The sequence below is a fragment of the Rhinolophus ferrumequinum genome, chromosome 16 (assembly GCF_004115265.2).
Source record: "Rhinolophus ferrumequinum isolate MPI-CBG mRhiFer1 chromosome 16, mRhiFer1_v1.p, whole genome shotgun sequence".
NCBI lineage: Eukaryota > Metazoa > Chordata > Mammalia > Chiroptera > Rhinolophidae > Rhinolophus > Rhinolophus ferrumequinum.
In genome coordinates, this window is record NC_046299.1 from 61,696,193 (window position 1) to 61,713,697 (window position 17,505).

A 17,505-nucleotide genomic window follows, 5' to 3' on the forward strand; every position below is an offset into this window, starting at 1 on the left:
TAACATAATACAATTGTTGAAATACCAGAGATTAAGGTCACACATGGTGTTAGAAAGGGGGCCTGTACTCTTTCTTCACATACAGGGCCCAGGATACTTTAACAGCATTTTCCCACAAAGAGTGAGGGGAAATGGAAGAAAAGAAGTAGCGAGAATTATTTACATTTTCCAAATGGGGGGAATAAGACTCCGGAGGGTACCCGAGGTCACTGCAGCGAGCCAAAGGTGGAGAAGGCAGCAGTATTTATAGTGCGCTGACTTCAGTTCTGTTGGGGTAACGCCGCTCCTCATCCTTTGCCTTTGGAATTCACGCGTTTGCAGATCACAGGGCCCCTGTGAGGGCCCACAGAGCTCCGGGCCCGACGCGGAAATGCTTTTGTGCCCTGCAGCTCACTCGGAGCCGGTCCACCTCCACCTCCCTACCCGTGCCCCGGCTCGTTGGCAAAGAGCCCAGAAAGAGAAGCCGGGGAGCGGTGGGTGAATAATGGATGGAGTGTGGCTACATTTCTCTTTTCTTTGTCGCCACGCCGTGGTGTGTGGATTCTGAGCGATCAGGCTTACTTAACCAGCCGGTGGGCTGCCGCTCACGTGGAGTTTGTCTGAGAAAGGGTCACGCAAACAACGCCCCCAAACGAGGCCATCCAAGGGGGTCCGGCCCGCGCGCAGCGCGCGGCTGTGGTATCCAAGCGTCACGCACACAACGTCTGCTCGACGGCAGCGCTGGGGCTGCCTGGTGAGGAGGGGCCGGCGGAGCCGCGCGGAGGAGAAGCCCCTCCCGAAGGCAGCCCGGCGCCCCCAGGCCGGCAGCAGGCCCTCCTCCCCGGCAGCGGGGCGCCAGTTTCGCGGACCCTTCGGGCGCTTCCGCCACATGCTCGGCTCCTTTCGCGTCCGGGGCGGAGCGCGGCTGGTGTTCTTCCAGTGCGCGCGCGCACGCGCGCAGCTCGAGTCTCGCGGAGGCCCGCCCCTCCCCCCAGGCCCCGCGCCCGCGCCGCCCCCCCGTGCGAGTGTCGGCGGCGGCGGCTGCCGAGATTGGAATCCGCCTGCTGGCTCTCGGCGAAGAAGGAGGGAGGAGGGAAGAGGGAGGAGGGCGGGCAGGAAGGCAGGCTCGGGCTCCGGTGCGTCGGTCCGCGCGAGACGAGGATCGCACGGCCGCGCGAGGGGCGACCGGGCCGGGGCCGCTGCAAGCCCAGGGCGGAGGCCGAGCGGGGCCCCAGTCGCGTCTCGGCGGCTCGCCGCGCCCACTCCGCTTGGCGCCGAGGGCTGGAGGATGAGTTCCCCGGGGTCCGGGTGAGTTGGTTCGACAGGAGAGTGCGTATACGCGTCGGGAGAGGCCAGCCGCGGCGGGGAGGCCAGCGCGGGCTCCGGGCGGATTTTCGGAGGGGGCCGGGCATGTGCTGGAGGCCCGAGCAGTGGGCGGCCCGGTTCGGCCGCCCCGCGAAGTCCCTGAAGCCCGGGCTGTGTCAGGCCGCGGCCGACTGGGCCCCGCTGCCCCGCGCCCCCTCCCCGGGCCGGAGTCCGCCGCAGACCCCGGCCCCTGGACGCCGGACGTCGGGCCCTGGCGGCCGCCCTGTCTCCCAGCCCCTCCTTTGTTCCCCACCCCCGGGTTTCAGGCCGAGTTTGGGGAGGCGGTGTGGGCGAAAGCCGCCTCCAAGGACGCTTCTTGAATCCTTAAATGGGAAAGGCGCTCACCTCCCTCGCTTAGGGGCTGCGAGGTTGATATTAGCGATGTGTCTCTATACGCTTCTGCAAAAAAGAAAAACAGTCTGTTTCGTGGGGTGGTAAAGCCAGGAGGAGTTGGCAAGTCCTCCCTCAAAACTTGTCCGCGGGAAGATGCCAGGTTTCTCGGAGGTTCACCTGTTGTTCTGCGCTGCCTCCGCTGCCATGTCTGTTGTGATTCTGCACTTCAGTTTATGAAAACTTTCTGCTGGATCGAATGTAACCCTTTTTTTCTTTTTCCAGACTCCCAGTGGAAAGGTTGGCAAAGGAAAAAAATAGCTTGCGTCAGGGAAGAAAAATAATGTGCTATGTGTTAGGGTCTGGCGTTTTGTGACTTGTACTCTTCCACGCTCTCGGATGTTTTAATTTGGTCAAAGTATTGCAGGTTTTCTCTTTTAAATGGTTAGCAAATTGTTCTGAGTACATAGTACAGACTTGGCGCATTCACCTGTGTTACGTCATTTAATCCTTACGATATCCCTGGTTATTGTAGTCCTCTTTTTTCAGACGAGGAAACCAAGACGAAAAGGTTAAATAAGTTGTCTAAGTGAGGTGGGATTTGAATCCAGGATTTTCTTTACTACTATTCAGGAACTGTTCAAGTGGGGCACAGGAGGAGTTAGCAACAACAACAACAACTCTGCAAACACTTTGACGTTTAGGAGCGCTTTTCAGTTACTCATACTTGAAATGATCACTATTTTGTTGCTTGAGTTGAAAACAACTTCTTTATTGTATTTAGTTTAGGAGGAATTCAATTCTGAATTACAGTAGAATGTAACTTAATGCTTATCACTGTTTTCAGTTGTTGAAATAAGTTTGTGAACCAGATTTCAATATTTAAACTTAAAGCTAAAATACAGGCAGTTCGGAACTAGAAATAAGTTGAGTTTCCAAAAGGCTCACTGAAATTCAAAATGCACTTTTAATAGAAGTGGTATTATACTGTTTTGGGGTTTTTTCCCCTTGGACATTATCCGTGGAACTCATTTCAAACTTTTTCTACTTTCTTCATTTCTCCAAACCCTTTACTGAAAAGATTGTGGCATTCAGTGGGAGCTCCTTCCGTAATTGACGGGATTCCTTCTCTCCATCATCTGCTTCTTTCCTTCCATCTCAGTGGGAGAATATTTTTTCTTTCTACTAGTTAACACTTCGTTTCATTTTTCTCTTTCCTACTTAATGGAATATGAATTGTGCTCTCTTTTGTTTTAGGGTTCTTAAAAGTCTGAATGAGTTTAAGATTCCCTCAGTTTACAATTAAAAAGTACAAATTGGCAATTACAGAATAGTCATGGGGATGTAAAGCATAGGGAATATAGTCAATAATATTGTAATAACTATGTATAGTGTCAGGTGGGTACTAGAATTATGGGGATCACTTCATAAGTTATATAAATGTCTAACCACTATGCTATACATGTGAAACTAATATGATATTGAATGTCAACTGTAATTGAAAAATAGAAAAAATAAAAAAAATTCCCTCAATTTATAAAAACCTTTCCTTGAGTCCACTACTCCCTCAAGCTGTCTTATTGCTGCTTTACCTTTTTAAATCATACGAACATTAAAAAAAAAGTTTTGTCTTTATAAAAGTAATGCATATTCATTAACGAATAATAGTGAAATAGAGCAAAATTGAAGTAAAATTAAAATTCAGCTTTTCATACCGTGTTTACCCGAAAATAAGACCTACCCTGAAAATAAGCCCCAGTTAAGATTGTCAGCCAGATGGATGCATTTAGTACATTATGACGATGTTCCAGAAGTAGATGACCTGACTGTATTTGAATAAAGATAGATTGTTGTACATGAAAAAATAAGACATCCCCTGACAATACGCCCTAATGCATCTTTTGGAGCAAAAATTAATATAAGACCCGGTCTTATTTTCAGGGAAATACGGTATAACATGGTAATCCCATTTCTAGAGATTACCTTTACTTCCTGGCTATCTAAACACTTCTTAACCCCTTGTTATCTGGATTTCACCTTAACAAAGTTCAGCTATAACCTAATCAACACATTTAAGCCCCGTTTCTGAGTCTACTCCTTGAGCTTTCTGTAGCATTTTGAAATGCCTTTTCTTGGCTTTTATTCATCTATCCATTTCATTCAACAAATGCTATATTCTGACATATGCAAGGCAGTAGGCTGCAACAACAGATATGGCCCTTGCCCTCAAAGAGCTTAAAGTCTAGTGGAGAAGACATACTGAAGAATGAATTCTATAATTAAGTATGATTATGATTGTAATTAAAGTGCAGAGTATTGTAAGAACTTAAAATGGGACCTGATCTGGTGCTGGTGGTGCTAGGAGAATCTGAGAAGGCCTTCTTAAAAATGTTACTTCAGAACCTGGGACAATTCTGAAGGATGAGTAAGATATTAAGGAGATGAAAGGAGGGCTTCTGTGACATTATACTGACTTTGTTTCTCTTTGCCCCTTTTCTGCTTTCTGTTTTTCCTTTTTTGTGCTTAATGTGTATTCTCCAAGTTTCACCTTTCAGGTCACTTTCCCATGTCTCTAGTACCTTGACATTATTGTTTAGACCCTGCTCTCTGAATAATTCTCAAATCTTTATTCTTTATTTCTCTTCTGCGCTTGAATCCCTGTTTTTTCCAGCTGCTTTACGCACATCTTGACCTGGTTATTCTGGTTCAAACTAAACTCCTCTTCCTTACCAAACTTGTTTCCCTGGTGTTCCTTATTTCTATTGATGCCATACTAAACTCATACCTTCCCCGTTCCATCTCATCCTGTAGCTAACATCTATTGCTTCTACTTTCATGGTATTGACATTCTTCTCTTTTCCTGCTAACTCTGGAACAATTCTTAATTCATGTTGATATCAAGGTTATGATAGACTCATAAAATAGGTTGGACAGTTTTCCTTTTTCTCTTTTCAAGAGCAGTTTAGATTGGGATTATTTTTTACTTGAGAGTTTGGCAGACCTCACCTATGAGACAATTCAGGCTTTGATTTTTTTCTTGTTTTCATGAAGAGGACTTTGAATACCGTTTTAATTTATTTAATAGCTGTTTTTCTGTGTAGGTTATCTTCTTGTGTGAATTTTAGTGTTTAATCCAGAAATTTATTTATTGAGTTTTCCAATTTAGTGTTACTTAGTTTTCACACAGTTCTTTTTTCTTTAAAGCTTTATGATTTGATATATATTTGTATGCAGTATTATATATTGTGTGTATATTTGTATATTTGATAATTTTCCCTTTTCAATCTTTATTTCTAACTGAATCAGGTTCTCATCTCACCTGGAATAATGTTATGACCTTCTTGCCTTCATTTTCATGTTTATCCAGGTTATCTTATGCATTTCTGCCTAAAAACTCATCAACTCTTCTTTACTCAGAAGTTTCCAGGGTCTTCTATTAAATGGAGTCCTTTCCGTGGGGTTTGCTTCAGATACACCTGTTCTTACTGCCCACTGTTTCGCTTCCTGCACATGTTCTTTGCCCGCTGCTCTTGCTGCTGCTGTGCTACACTGTACCTCCCTCTGCATAGATGGCCAGTTGTCATGTGTCCGAGTCCTACCCATTCTTTAAGGTCCATTTCAAATTTTGTCTCTTTCTGTGATAAAAGTGTATTAAATCCTTACATGTCAAAACAGGAAGTCAGTGGATGGTATCTAAATTACGTGATTCTTGAAATATTAGTTTAGTGATCCTTAGAGATAGATTATCACTAGAGGTATTTATTAAAACAAAATTGGTTAAAAGCGCTATCACTGGTTAGTGGCACTTCAGTGGAGATGGATAGGGCATGATTTGGTTAGTTTTCTTTATAGTCTTTCAGAATGCTAATGTTTAACCTTGTGCATATATTACTCTGAAAAAAATCTGCAACTTATAATATTGTAATAACTTTGCTGACAGATGGTAATTAGACTTGTGGGGGTCGTTTTGTAATGTATATAAATACTGTATCACTATAATGCACACCTGAAACTAATAAGGTATTATATGTCAGTTATCCTTCAATAAATGTAAGAAGGTAAAAAAAAACTGCAAATGACAATGAGAAAACTAAACTAAATAAATAAATTCCATCTCTTTCTTAAGTCTTCCCCATTTTCTTCTGGGTGGAATCCTTTCTGAAAGAAGAGATATTGTTAAGGCATGTTTTCTATCTAATGTTTTCTTACTGCACTTACTCATTTGTCTGTTTTAATCAACTATTGAAGTATAATTTATATACCATTATATGCACGCATGTTAGGTATGAGTCATTTAGTCTTTTATAGCAATTTTTATACAAATAGTAGTTCTGCTACTAGACTGCAGACTGGGCCTGTAACCGACTGTTGCGATTAAAATGAATAAATGAAGAAAGGCTCCTGTCTAGCCTAGCAGTGGTTGGACATGAGTTACTGACCTCACATTTGGATCTTGGGAGCAGGGAACCATGGAGAGAAAGAAAAATGGATTTCCTCTCAGGCTAAATTTTGGACTAGGAAGTCTTTCCTTCTTTCCTCTTCCAGCTTTTATTAGTGTGTATGTTTTTAGAATGCCTTCTTAAATACCTTAAGGTCCAAACTGACCAAGTCAGTTCAGTTATTTAACACTTACAAGATTAAATGTTGAGTTGCATTGAATTACAGTATATCAACTATAAGATGCATCATAATTTTATAGACCCCTTATGAAGAAAAGATGCTTCTAGTTAATTTTAAGCCATTGATTATAGATGCACCCTAATTTCAGAGATGCTAAAATATGAAAAACATATACACCTTAGTATTGATGTAAAGGGGTTCTCTCACTTATCAAAACTACCATTCCTTTAGTGTAGATGTTGGGAAGAAGAATTTAAACCACACTTACATGGGAGTGACTAATAGCTTTACTGTTATTATTATGAAAAGTTATTTTTTAAAAGAGGATGCTTGTTAAACCTCTTTAACAAGGAAAATATTTCTTTCAGGCAGTATAGAGAAATACTTTCTGCCTGAAAATTTCTTTCAGGCAGTATAGAGGATGAGGGTCTCCCACAACTAGATACGCCAGTCTGATTGCAAGGTACTTTGACCCCCAGCTTTCAGTATTTTTTCACTATGATTTCTTTTGCTTTTTTTCTTTTAACTCACAGATTCTCTAAGATATGGTAATGTTCACAAAATGGCACAGATTATATAAGGGCAGAATTGTAAGAGAGTTGTGATAGCCAATTTTGTGGGTTATTTTTAAAATATGCAGTATTTATCTAAATTAATAATCATATACTTGGCTTTAAAAAAAGGAAATACAAAAATAATTGTAAATGTTTGGATATTTTACTAAATCATAGTTATAATGTGTATCAATTTTTGAAGCCAACATTTTAAAGGCTATCAGTTCTTAAAAAATAGAAACATAAGGATATGTTTGGAGATCCCAGTAGTGTGTTTTGAAGAGAGCACTGGTTAGAGTAGGGGCTTTAGGAAGATCAGATCCCATTCCCTTATCTTAAAAAGTGAAAGGGACTTGGTGAATTTTAAGATCGTTTCTGCTTTAGAAAAGATCATTTTCTGCTTAAAAAAAAAAAAATTCCGTGACTTTAATGTAGAGTAGTTAGTTGCTGAAATTGCAGGTTCACGTAATGGTTTTGGTCCTGATGACATCACTGGCTTTCTGATTTTTGGCTGAAAGTCACTGTAAGTAAGAGAGTGGGTCCTATTCATAGTGGGCCCAGTGGGTCCCTAAACCAAGTTCATATGGACAGTTAAATATAAAACTGATGAATAGACGTTGAATAGATAAGGAGATTATTCTTGAGTTTCTTTTATTAAAAACAGGTGAATCTGAGCTACTCTGATATGGTAGATGTTGTTATTCTTTCATAATTTTATGTTTCTAGTGAACCTTGTTTTCTTATGGTAATAATACATTTGTTAATACCACTAATAACATCAGAAACAGTGGAGCGTGGCTGTTGTTCTAGCTGTGTATGATTGCTGTTCACTTAAGGAGGAGGATGGGGTATGTCAAGTGTAGAGATAATAATCAGAATTGCAGTTTAGGGAGATTAGTTAGTTACACAGTGGAGAATCAGTTTGAAGAAAGGAAGACTGAAGACACTGAAACTTGTAGGGAAGCTGTTCCATCCTGGCCCAGACTAGAATGGTGGCAGATAATTAGGGCCTAGAATGGACAGGACTTGGTAATTAGCTATGGGTGAGAGAAGGAATGGGATTGGCAAGAATGACTCCCAGGTTTCTGGCTTGGAAACCTGGGTACAGTAGATGTGTATTGTTGATTGAAATGAAAAATGTGGAGGGAGAGCTGGTTAGTGGAGGAAAATGATTCAGTTTGGATCATATGGAGTTTAAGGTGCGTCTGTAATAACCAAACAGATTTCCTCTTGGCAATTGCATATATAGGTCTGGAGTTTGACAGAGGTTTGGCTGGAGGTAGCCATTTGGGAGTGAATACAATATAGGTATATACAGCAAAGAGCCTAGAATAGCCCTGAGAAACACCAATTTAAGACCTCGGTAGAGAAGATAGACATTAAATAATTTTACAAATAATTATCTAATTGTAGTTATAGAAAGATCCACAGACGGGAAGTACAGGGAGCTTCTAAGAGTGTGTGATAAGGGAGCCTGGTCTATTCTGGGAGTAAGTAATTTTGGAAGACTTTCCTGAGATCAAGGCCTATACAATAAGATCTTAGACCAGAAAGGAAGAGGGAACATGTTTCTGAAAGTATTGAGTAGTTTTTAGAGCAAACGTTTTTTGGTTTATTTAAAATTATAAAAGCAATACATCTGTTGTGGATAATTTGGAAAATACGAAAAATTATAAAGAAACAGAAGAAAAGTTTTGACGTCTAATTTTTTATAAACTAACATCTAGTACTGGTTAGCTAGTACTAGATATTGGATATTACTCTAAACCTATCTGGATCTCCCATTCCCTTATCTTAAAAAGTGAAAGGGACTTGGTGAATTTTAAGATCGTTTCTGCTTTAGAAAAGATCATTTTCTGCTTAAAAAAAAAAAAAAATTCCGTGACTTTAATGTAGAGTAGTTAGTTGCTGAAATTGCAGGTTCACGTAATGGTTTTGGTCCTGATGACATCACTGGCTTTCTGATTTTTGGCTGAAAGTCACTGTAAGTAATGAAGGGAATGACTTCTGACCAGTGTTTTTTCATGCCCTGCTTTTTTATCTCTTTTTGAGTACTATTCTTTTTTTGCTTTAGCCTTTAGGTAAATTATCTGAAATTTTACAGGCTCTCATTTTAGAAATTAAGAAATCTAGAGACTTGCATGGTTGTGATACTGTTCTATATATAGTAAAATTTGTAGGTAGTTTTTTTTTATTAGCAATTACATTTTTTTTTTGTAATATATTTCAGGAGTATAAGATCTTGAGTGTTTTAAATTTGTATTTAATTTAAAATATTTTAGATACCTGACTAAATGGAGCTCCTGATAGGAAGTGCTAAAAGTTGTTAGATTTTGGTAAAGTTTATAGAACTTATGTAATTTTGAAAAAGTCATCTTAAAATGGTCATGAAATAAAAATATTTCAAAAGTAACTATCCAGAAGTATCTTAAATATACACCAAATCAACAAAATACAGTTGCTTGATGACAGATTATTTTTTATTTCTCCATTTCAGGAATCTTTCATGCAGTAAGAATGTTGAGGAAAAAACCTTCATGTTGAATTTATATGTGTATCTGAGTAAAGAAAAAGAAGTTAATTTTCCTGAACTAGTGCTTTAATCATGCCTACTTGTTAAATATTTTTCTCTGCTTTCTTACATGCTTACGATGTAAAATTCAAACTATCTCAGACTGCTCTTCAGCTCTGGCCCAGTCTGCCTTTTCTGCCTCATTCACTTCCTACTACTTCATTAGTCTGTATCACCTAAATATCCAGTGCTGGGTTTGGGTTCAGGATCTTTAGACCTGCTACTGTCTACTGCAGTAACCAGTACCACATGTGGCTGTGGAACATTTGCAGTGTGGCGAGGCTAAATTACCCACTAGATTTTGATGTAAGTACAAAAGAAAAAAAGAATGTAAAATTTCTCTGTGCTTTAAAAATATTGATTACATATTGAAATGATACTGTGTTGAATATGTCGGGTTAAGTAAATGTATTATTAAAATGAATTTCACCTAATTCTATTTGCTTTTATAATGTGGCTACTAAAAATTTTTAAAGTATGCGTTATTTTGGACAGTGCTACCTCTGGACTTTTATTTCCCCTATTCTTTGCTTATCAAAATGCTTCAAAATCAAGCGTAAACCCTGTCTTCTGGGAAACCTCCCACAGTGGTCCAAGCCTAAAGGTTAGCTCTTCTGCATCTTTAATTTGGGTAATATTTTGGTGTTTTTATACCACCTATTAATATATTAGATTTCTTTACTACAGGCCTTCTTGTGAAGGTTTTAATCTACAGGTTTTAATCTACTACAGGTTTTAATCTAGTGAAACTCAAATAATTTCCCTAACTTTATATCACCTTAAAACCCTACTTTGTTTCTTCTGTTTACAGAAGTTACACATATTTGTGGTTGAAATTTCAAACAATACAGATGTGAAGTAGAAAGTGAAAGTCTTCTGTAGCCTTACCCCACCCCCCACAGATTACGACTGTTAAAAGTATAGAGATAAGTATAATCTTTCTTTTCCGTTGTCTTCATTTCTTTATTTCTCATCCCCCATCCAAAATGGGGCCATACTATGCATCCTTTTCTATAATTTTGTTTTTGCTCAACTATGTAGACCTCTTTTTATGTCAGTAAATGTTGCTTTCCTCATTTCTTTCTAGTAGCCAAGTGGTATTCCTTTTTATGAATATACCTTAATTTTATTTATCAATCCCCTATTGATGAATATTTAGATTGTTTCCATTTCTTTTGCATTACAAAGTGTTGTGGTGCTTGTATATATCCTGTGAGACTATTTTTATTTTATAGGATGAATTCTTAGAAATGCATTTTACTGTAAGAGAAGCCATGCAGATTTGATATAGTGCCAAACTGCTCTGCAAAATCTTTGCAACAGTTCACATTCCGACCAACTGCAGTGTTTGAATATGTTCTCTCCCCCACTCACCAACACATAATAACATCAGTCTATTTTAATCTTTGCCAGTCTCCCAGCTGAAAAAACAGTATTATAGTTTTAATCTGTGTTTCTTTGATTATGAGTAAGGTTGAGCAGGGTTTTATGTTTGTTGGCTCTTTGCATTTCTCTGTCCTTTATTCATTTTTCTAATCTATTTTTCCTTACTCATTTGTAGGAACTCTTTTTTTTTTTGAGGTATAAGTATTAACTCTTTTATTGTGTTTTTTTAAATTTGTCATTTTTTATTTTTATTCATGATATATCAGAATTCCTTCTGCCGTTGGAAGAGTATTAAAAAACAAAAAATAGAAAGTTTAAATTGTCTTATAGCTCTACTTATTTTATAAGCTCCTTGGTGGCTGAATTTTGCCGTAAAGAATTTTATTTTGCCAACTAATTCAATGCTGTGTACAGAGTATGTGTTGATGGTGAAGGGGTCCAGAATACACCTCTGTGGCATAAAAATTATTTTGAACTGAAGGCATTTGAGAATAGACTTTTCCACCCTGAACTCCCTTATCTGCCTAAACGCAAAGCCTCTCAGAAGAACTCAGTTATCAGAAATTCGCTCCCCAGAGTTTCAAAACCTGGGAAGATTGACTCTTATCACTAAGGAGGAGAAAAGAGGAAAAATGGGTATCACACCTAAACTGACATTGTCACAAAAAAATGATCATATCTTCCATCTATTCACTAAGGACCCATTTATCTTTCCTAAAAGTCATTTGTTTTCTTTTAAGTGCCCTTCTTCCCCTCCCTTACTTCTGTTAAGAAGGTATGTAAGCCCCATATTTTAACTGCCTTCTTGAGTCATGTTTTTCTGTAACTCTGTTAAGTGAATAAAAATCTATCTTTTCTCTTCCTGATTTGTCTTTTGTTTAATTTGCAGGCCTTCAGATTCAGTCCCTAAGAGCATAGAGGAGTTTTCCCTCCCTTAGAGTGGTCAGGTTGATTGTTTCTGACTTTAGGGCAAAGGATAATAAGCAAGTGAAATTTATGTCTGTCTAAAAACAAAGTGAAGCATTTTAAATATCAAGGGCATAAGTCAAATTTCTTTAAGCTACATTTTTCAAAATGTGTCCTCCAAAATTAAATTTGTTAGATGAAGTAGAATATACTACTAGAGAGGCACCCACCCCCCCCAGTATATTCCTACAATAATAATGTTATTTGTGGAGTGGCATAGTTATTTTAATTGTATTGACTAAGCCTTTGTTCTTTGTAAAGTTATCCATTGTTCTTTCTTGCCATCTTACCAATTTGCATAGAAAATGGTTTGTTACAGTTTCCACTGGTCACATCATTGAGAAGAAACAACAAAAAGTCATTCAGTTAAGGTTCAGTAATAACTTTGTACAAAGAAAGTGCTAATTTCTTAAAAGAGTAAAGGGATCTTGATATGATTACAGTGACTTTCCCTTTGTCTCGATTCCAAATAACTTAAAAGGTTCATTAAACCTTGAATTATTTATGTTTAGTTATTTATATATTTATTGTGACCTTGCACCAAAGTACTTAATCTTTCTAAGCCTTATTTCCTCATAAATAGTCCCCTCTCACAGGGTTACTGTGAAGACTGAATGAATGAGTGCACTAAAGCCCTGAGCACTGTTCTGGCTACATAGTGATGCTTAATGTTAATGAAGATGGATTTTTGGTGTGAGAAGTTGAGGTCAGTTTTATCTTGAAAAGCAAATTTGAATGGCTGCATATATAGGGTCCTTGAAAATTAAATCTAATCCCAATGCCTTTTGCAAGTAAGTATGTGTTATTTTTGTTCATATTAACGTTTGAATTTGTAACTGGCAAATTGACATAGGAGGTTTTGTTGCTTTTCCTCTATTGTATGTCAAAAATACGAGGCTAATAAAAGTTAGTTGTTCCATGAAGGTCAAGTAAGTAAGAGTAAAAAGTAAGTAAAATCAGACTTTCGTAGTTATCTCAGATCAAAGACTAGGAGCTCAGAGTTAAGTGTAAAGTGAAGTTAAGACTTCACATTCTGAAGAAAGCCCAAGCACTTCATGGCCTGAGTCCTCACCAGGGCTTATTAAGCTGTGACACAAACCCAGCAGAAGATAGAGGGGAAGGAAATGTGCACAGTGTCACCTCAGTGGCTAGGCTGCCTGGGGGAAGCACTGTAGTTTCTGCTTCATTCTTCCTCCCTTGGGATGGCTTTGCCTTAGAAGCTTAGTGTGTGGACGTCTAAAAGAACAAGTCTTGAAGTTTAGGAATATTAACAAAAATGAAGTGGAACACTTCATTTCCTAGAAGATAATCATTATGCAGCTGATGAGTTTATCTGTGCTTATTTGAGCAAGAGATGAAGAAAATTGGAGAGAAATACCAATATGGACAGAGTGGGTAGCAGTGCAATACCTATATTTGTTTTGAATTTCTGTTAGTTCATGCGGGCAATGCAGAAGGTAACTAGGTTTCAGCCATCTTGACAGGGCTGGCTCTGCTGGAGAAGGGAGCAGAAGTGTTTAGCAGAGGTTGAGCTGCTGAAGCAGATCTTTAAGTATGGAAATGTGCAGCAGGTTTAGAGCCCCTCACCCCTCAGTCACCAAAGAGCTCCAGCTTGTCCCCAGAAGAAAAGCCATCATTTGGCTGCCTGTGATACAAGTAGTATAATAATCAGTGTTAGTCAGGGAAGTGGCAACAACCAAAGAAGACTATGAAGTGCTCCGATGTTGAAACAGTTCTATTGTATTGACTAAGCCTTTGTTCTTTGTAAAGTTATCCATTGTTCTTTCTTGCCATCTTATCAATTTGCATAGAAAATGGTTTGTAACAGTTTCCACTGGTCACATCATTGAGAAGAAACAACAAAAATTCATTCAGTTAAGGTTAAGTAAGTAATAGCTTTGTACAAAGAAAGTGCTAATTTCTTAAAAGAGAAGAAACATACTTGCTGCCCCCAGAATAGATCAAACCATACCCCTTCCTTGGACCATGGGTCAAGCCTGAGTTTGGAGAGGAAGGAAATGATTGTAAGATTGAAGATTAAACTTGTATACCGAAGTAAATTGGACTGGACTTTTTAATAACCAAAAGCTACTGGAAAGCTGTAGGAATTGTTCCAGATGTCATTAAGGGGTAGGAAAGGGAAATCAGACCAACCATAATTGGGGGTAGAAATTGGAGAAAAATAAAAACCTTTCTCATGTTTGTACCAATTTCAGACCCTTTATTCAAGTTACATAAATATCAGCTTAAGTTCCTACTAAAGCCCCTCTGACACCACCAGGCCTCATTCATTTCTCTAATAAGGCTATTAGAGTATTACACAGTAAGTCTTCCCTTAACATTGATAGGTCCTGCAACTTGAAACAAAACAACGCATAACAAAACCAATTGTACCATAGGCTAATTGATATAAACAGGAGTTAAGTTCCTGTGGCATCTCATAAACGTCATAATGACAGGACCTTGAACGAAACATTATTCGAGGACCTGCTGCTGTAAGTTACCATTTGATCTTGATGGTTCTGTTTCTAGGTGAATTACAGTTCTGCTAAATATGATTTTTGCATTAAGGATAGTTATTCCACATATATTTATTTTTTATATTTATATTTTGTAGTTAAACAGTTGACAGTATTATATTAGTTTCAGGTGTACAGCATAGTGTTTAGACATTTATATAATTTATGTAGTCTATTCGAAATTTACAAAGTGTATGATAACCTCTTTAATTGGGTATTAAGTAAAATATCTTACTCCTTAGTTTTCATGGAGTTGTTGGAGTTTATTAAACCTTGGAAACATTAAATAAAATAAAAAACACTCAATAAAAGGCACTAGTTTAATATATTTTATTAGTATAGGAGATTTTGAGTTTATGAAGTTTTAATTTTCAGCCATTATTCCCATATAAAAGGTAAGTGGGTTTTAGTTTAAGTAATGTAGAGCAATAAAATACAAGATCAAAGTGGATTAGATTATGCCTAACATATTTTCTTTAGTATATTCCTGGCCTTATTTTAAGTGCTTTACACATATTAATCCATTTAATCCTTACAAATATTCTGTGAGGTATTCAGTAGGTATTATTATCAGTTTCCTTTAACACAAGAGAAAAATGAGGCCACAGAGGTTAAATATCTTGTTAGGGGTTGCATAGTTAGTAAGTGGCAAAGCTGGGATTCAAACCCAAGTAGTCTGACTTTAGAGTACATGTTCTTAACCACAGAATTATATTCGTTCTCAAATGGAGTTGGATTAATTTAAGATGACATTGTATCACACACACACACACACACACACACACACTCACACACTCACACACTATTTTTGCCTTTTATTCCATGTTCTCCACATAAAGTAAATGCGTTGCCAGTGTTTGGTTTAGTGTTACCTGAGGTACCTAGTAAAACATGATCTCCATACAAGGTCTGAATATACATACAGAGGGTGTCAAAAAAATGTTTACACATTTTAAGAAAGGAAAACTGTATTAAAATTATAATACTCAATATATACCGATAGCAAAACATGAATACAAATCACGTTTGACTTCTGCAATTACAAGAGGTGCTCAAAGTGGTGACCATCAGCGTCCAGACACTTCTGATTACGGCGAACTACTGCTTGAGCAACGTTGACCAAAGTGTCCACTTGTATACATTTTTTTGGCAACCCCATATTTGATGGGTTAAAGTTGATTGACTTTAAAATATTAACTCCTCTTTTTAATATTTAAAATTTGTTTGAAACTTCATGGGTAACTTTTTGATTGATACTCTTGACTTGCCTAATGTTTCCTTTGCACTGTAGAGAACATATTAAAAGGTCAGGAGAATTCAGTTGCTTTTTAAACATTTATCAAGAACCTTTCCCATAAATACATATTTTTTTAAATTAGTGTTCAGTTATATATCTGATTTCCTGTGTGTGTGTATTGGGGGTGTCAAAAAATGTGTATAAGTGGACACTTTGGTCAACGTTGCTCAAGCAGTAGTTTGCCGTAATCAGAAGTGTCTGGACGCTGATGGTAACTTTGAGCACCTCTTGTAATTGCAGAAGTCAAATGTGACTTGTATTCATCTTCTGTTATCGGTGTATAGTGAGTATTACAATTTTAATAGTTTTTTCCTTTCTTAAAATGTATACATTTTTTTGGCACCCTCTGTATATATAATTGTTGATGATCACACCGACAATCCTTTTTTTAACAGCTTTACCATGGCTGCTACTGTTAACATTGTTGAAATTGGATAGATAGTGCATAGGATAATTATGTTATTTGCATTGTTTCTTAGAATACATTTAAAATCTGTCCTGTGAGAGAACAGGAAAAAAAAAAAGATTAAAAATACTGCCACATCAATTAAAAATAAAAGTGAATAAACCCATCTATGGGGCAGTTTTTGGAGCCAAAGCAGGTTGAGAAATGAAACCAATTTTTACCCATTAATGATGCTGAGACTGTTCTTTAGAATATTATTAAATTGCTTATGTTGTTCCATAAAAATTATTTAAACTCCATTGATTATGTCATGTAGACAATAATAATCCTCTCCTTGCAGGTTTCTCCTCAAAATAAAACAAAAGTGTTTTTTTTTTTTTTTTTTTTTTTTTTTTGCTTTTGACTACAAAAGTAATGTTCACTGAACAAATTTAAAACACAGAAAATCCTGGAGAAAAAAGTGAAAATCCCTCGTATTCATACTACTCAGAGATAACATGTGTAAACATTTAGATATAAGCCGTGTGTAAGTTAAAAAAAAAAAATCTTACTACTTAATGTTTCTATCATAATTTAACAATTTTTTAGCAGGTCTAGTGAGTAAAGCTGACATTCTGTTCGTGCATTCAACCTGAGTGTCTGAACTTGAAATATAAGAAACTTAGAATCAAGGGGACAAGGAGGGTAGTTATCTAAATAGAAATTGAAAGTTTTGAAATTTGGCTGTCTTGTTCTAGTCTTCCGATAATTTTTTTTCTTTATGTTCTTTCCCCTTTTTTCAGCTTTGCAACTTTTAAGCTTTAAAAAAAAGTTAAGATGTTTCAAATTTGATGTGTTTTTCCGTAATATAGAATAAGATGTGGGGAGGTAGAACCTAAACTGAGGAAGGTCAAAAACCATATGGAAATAGAAAATGCAACCTCTAGCACAATGAAGCTAGAAAGAATGGAATCTAAACACTGAAATTATACATCTGCTAGGCAGCTGTGCATTCTTTATTCATAGGTTCTGTTGCAGAAATAGCAAAAGAAACTTTGAAAGGAAAACATTGTAAATAGACTGAGCATATATTCTTACTACTAACTATGATATGTATATTTTTAGTTAAACAATGTGTATTTAATTTATCTTTAAATGAATCATTCCTTTTTTAGGAGTTATAAAAATTCTTTCCCAAAAATAGCAGTTCACTTTTGGGGGTTAAAGTTAAGTTTCCTATTTTTATCTTCAACACTGAATCAACATTTTATTAAATTATAGATCAGAGGGTTTTCATTGATACTGAAAAAAAGTGTGATGTTGTATATTTGTTGCTTTCCTTTTTGTTAGGATTTAAGGATGTGTGGCATTTTAATGTTTGCCCTTCAAAAATCAACTCTTCTGAATTTGTTTAAACAAAATATTTAAATTTTGAAATGACCAGGTATTTTAAAGCCAGTTGAAATTGTAAAAGGGAAAGACTTGAAAGAGCTTGTATTTTAAATAAAATAGGATATTGTATTTATTAGGTT

At 37.3% G+C, this 17,505-nt stretch overlaps 1 protein-coding gene across 1 annotated transcript in view; it reads left to right on the top strand.

The window, feature by feature from the left end:
- The first annotated feature begins 1,025 nt into the window (after positions 1–1,025).
- BMPR1A (bone morphogenetic protein receptor type 1A) overlaps positions 1,026–17,505 on the top strand; it is a 138,916-nt gene continuing 122,436 nt past the window's right edge. Inside the window, exon 1 of the mRNA XM_033130700.1 lies at positions 1,026–1,287. The gene's annotated coding sequence lies outside the window, so the exon portion shown is untranslated. The remainder of the gene's footprint in view (positions 1,288–17,505) is intronic.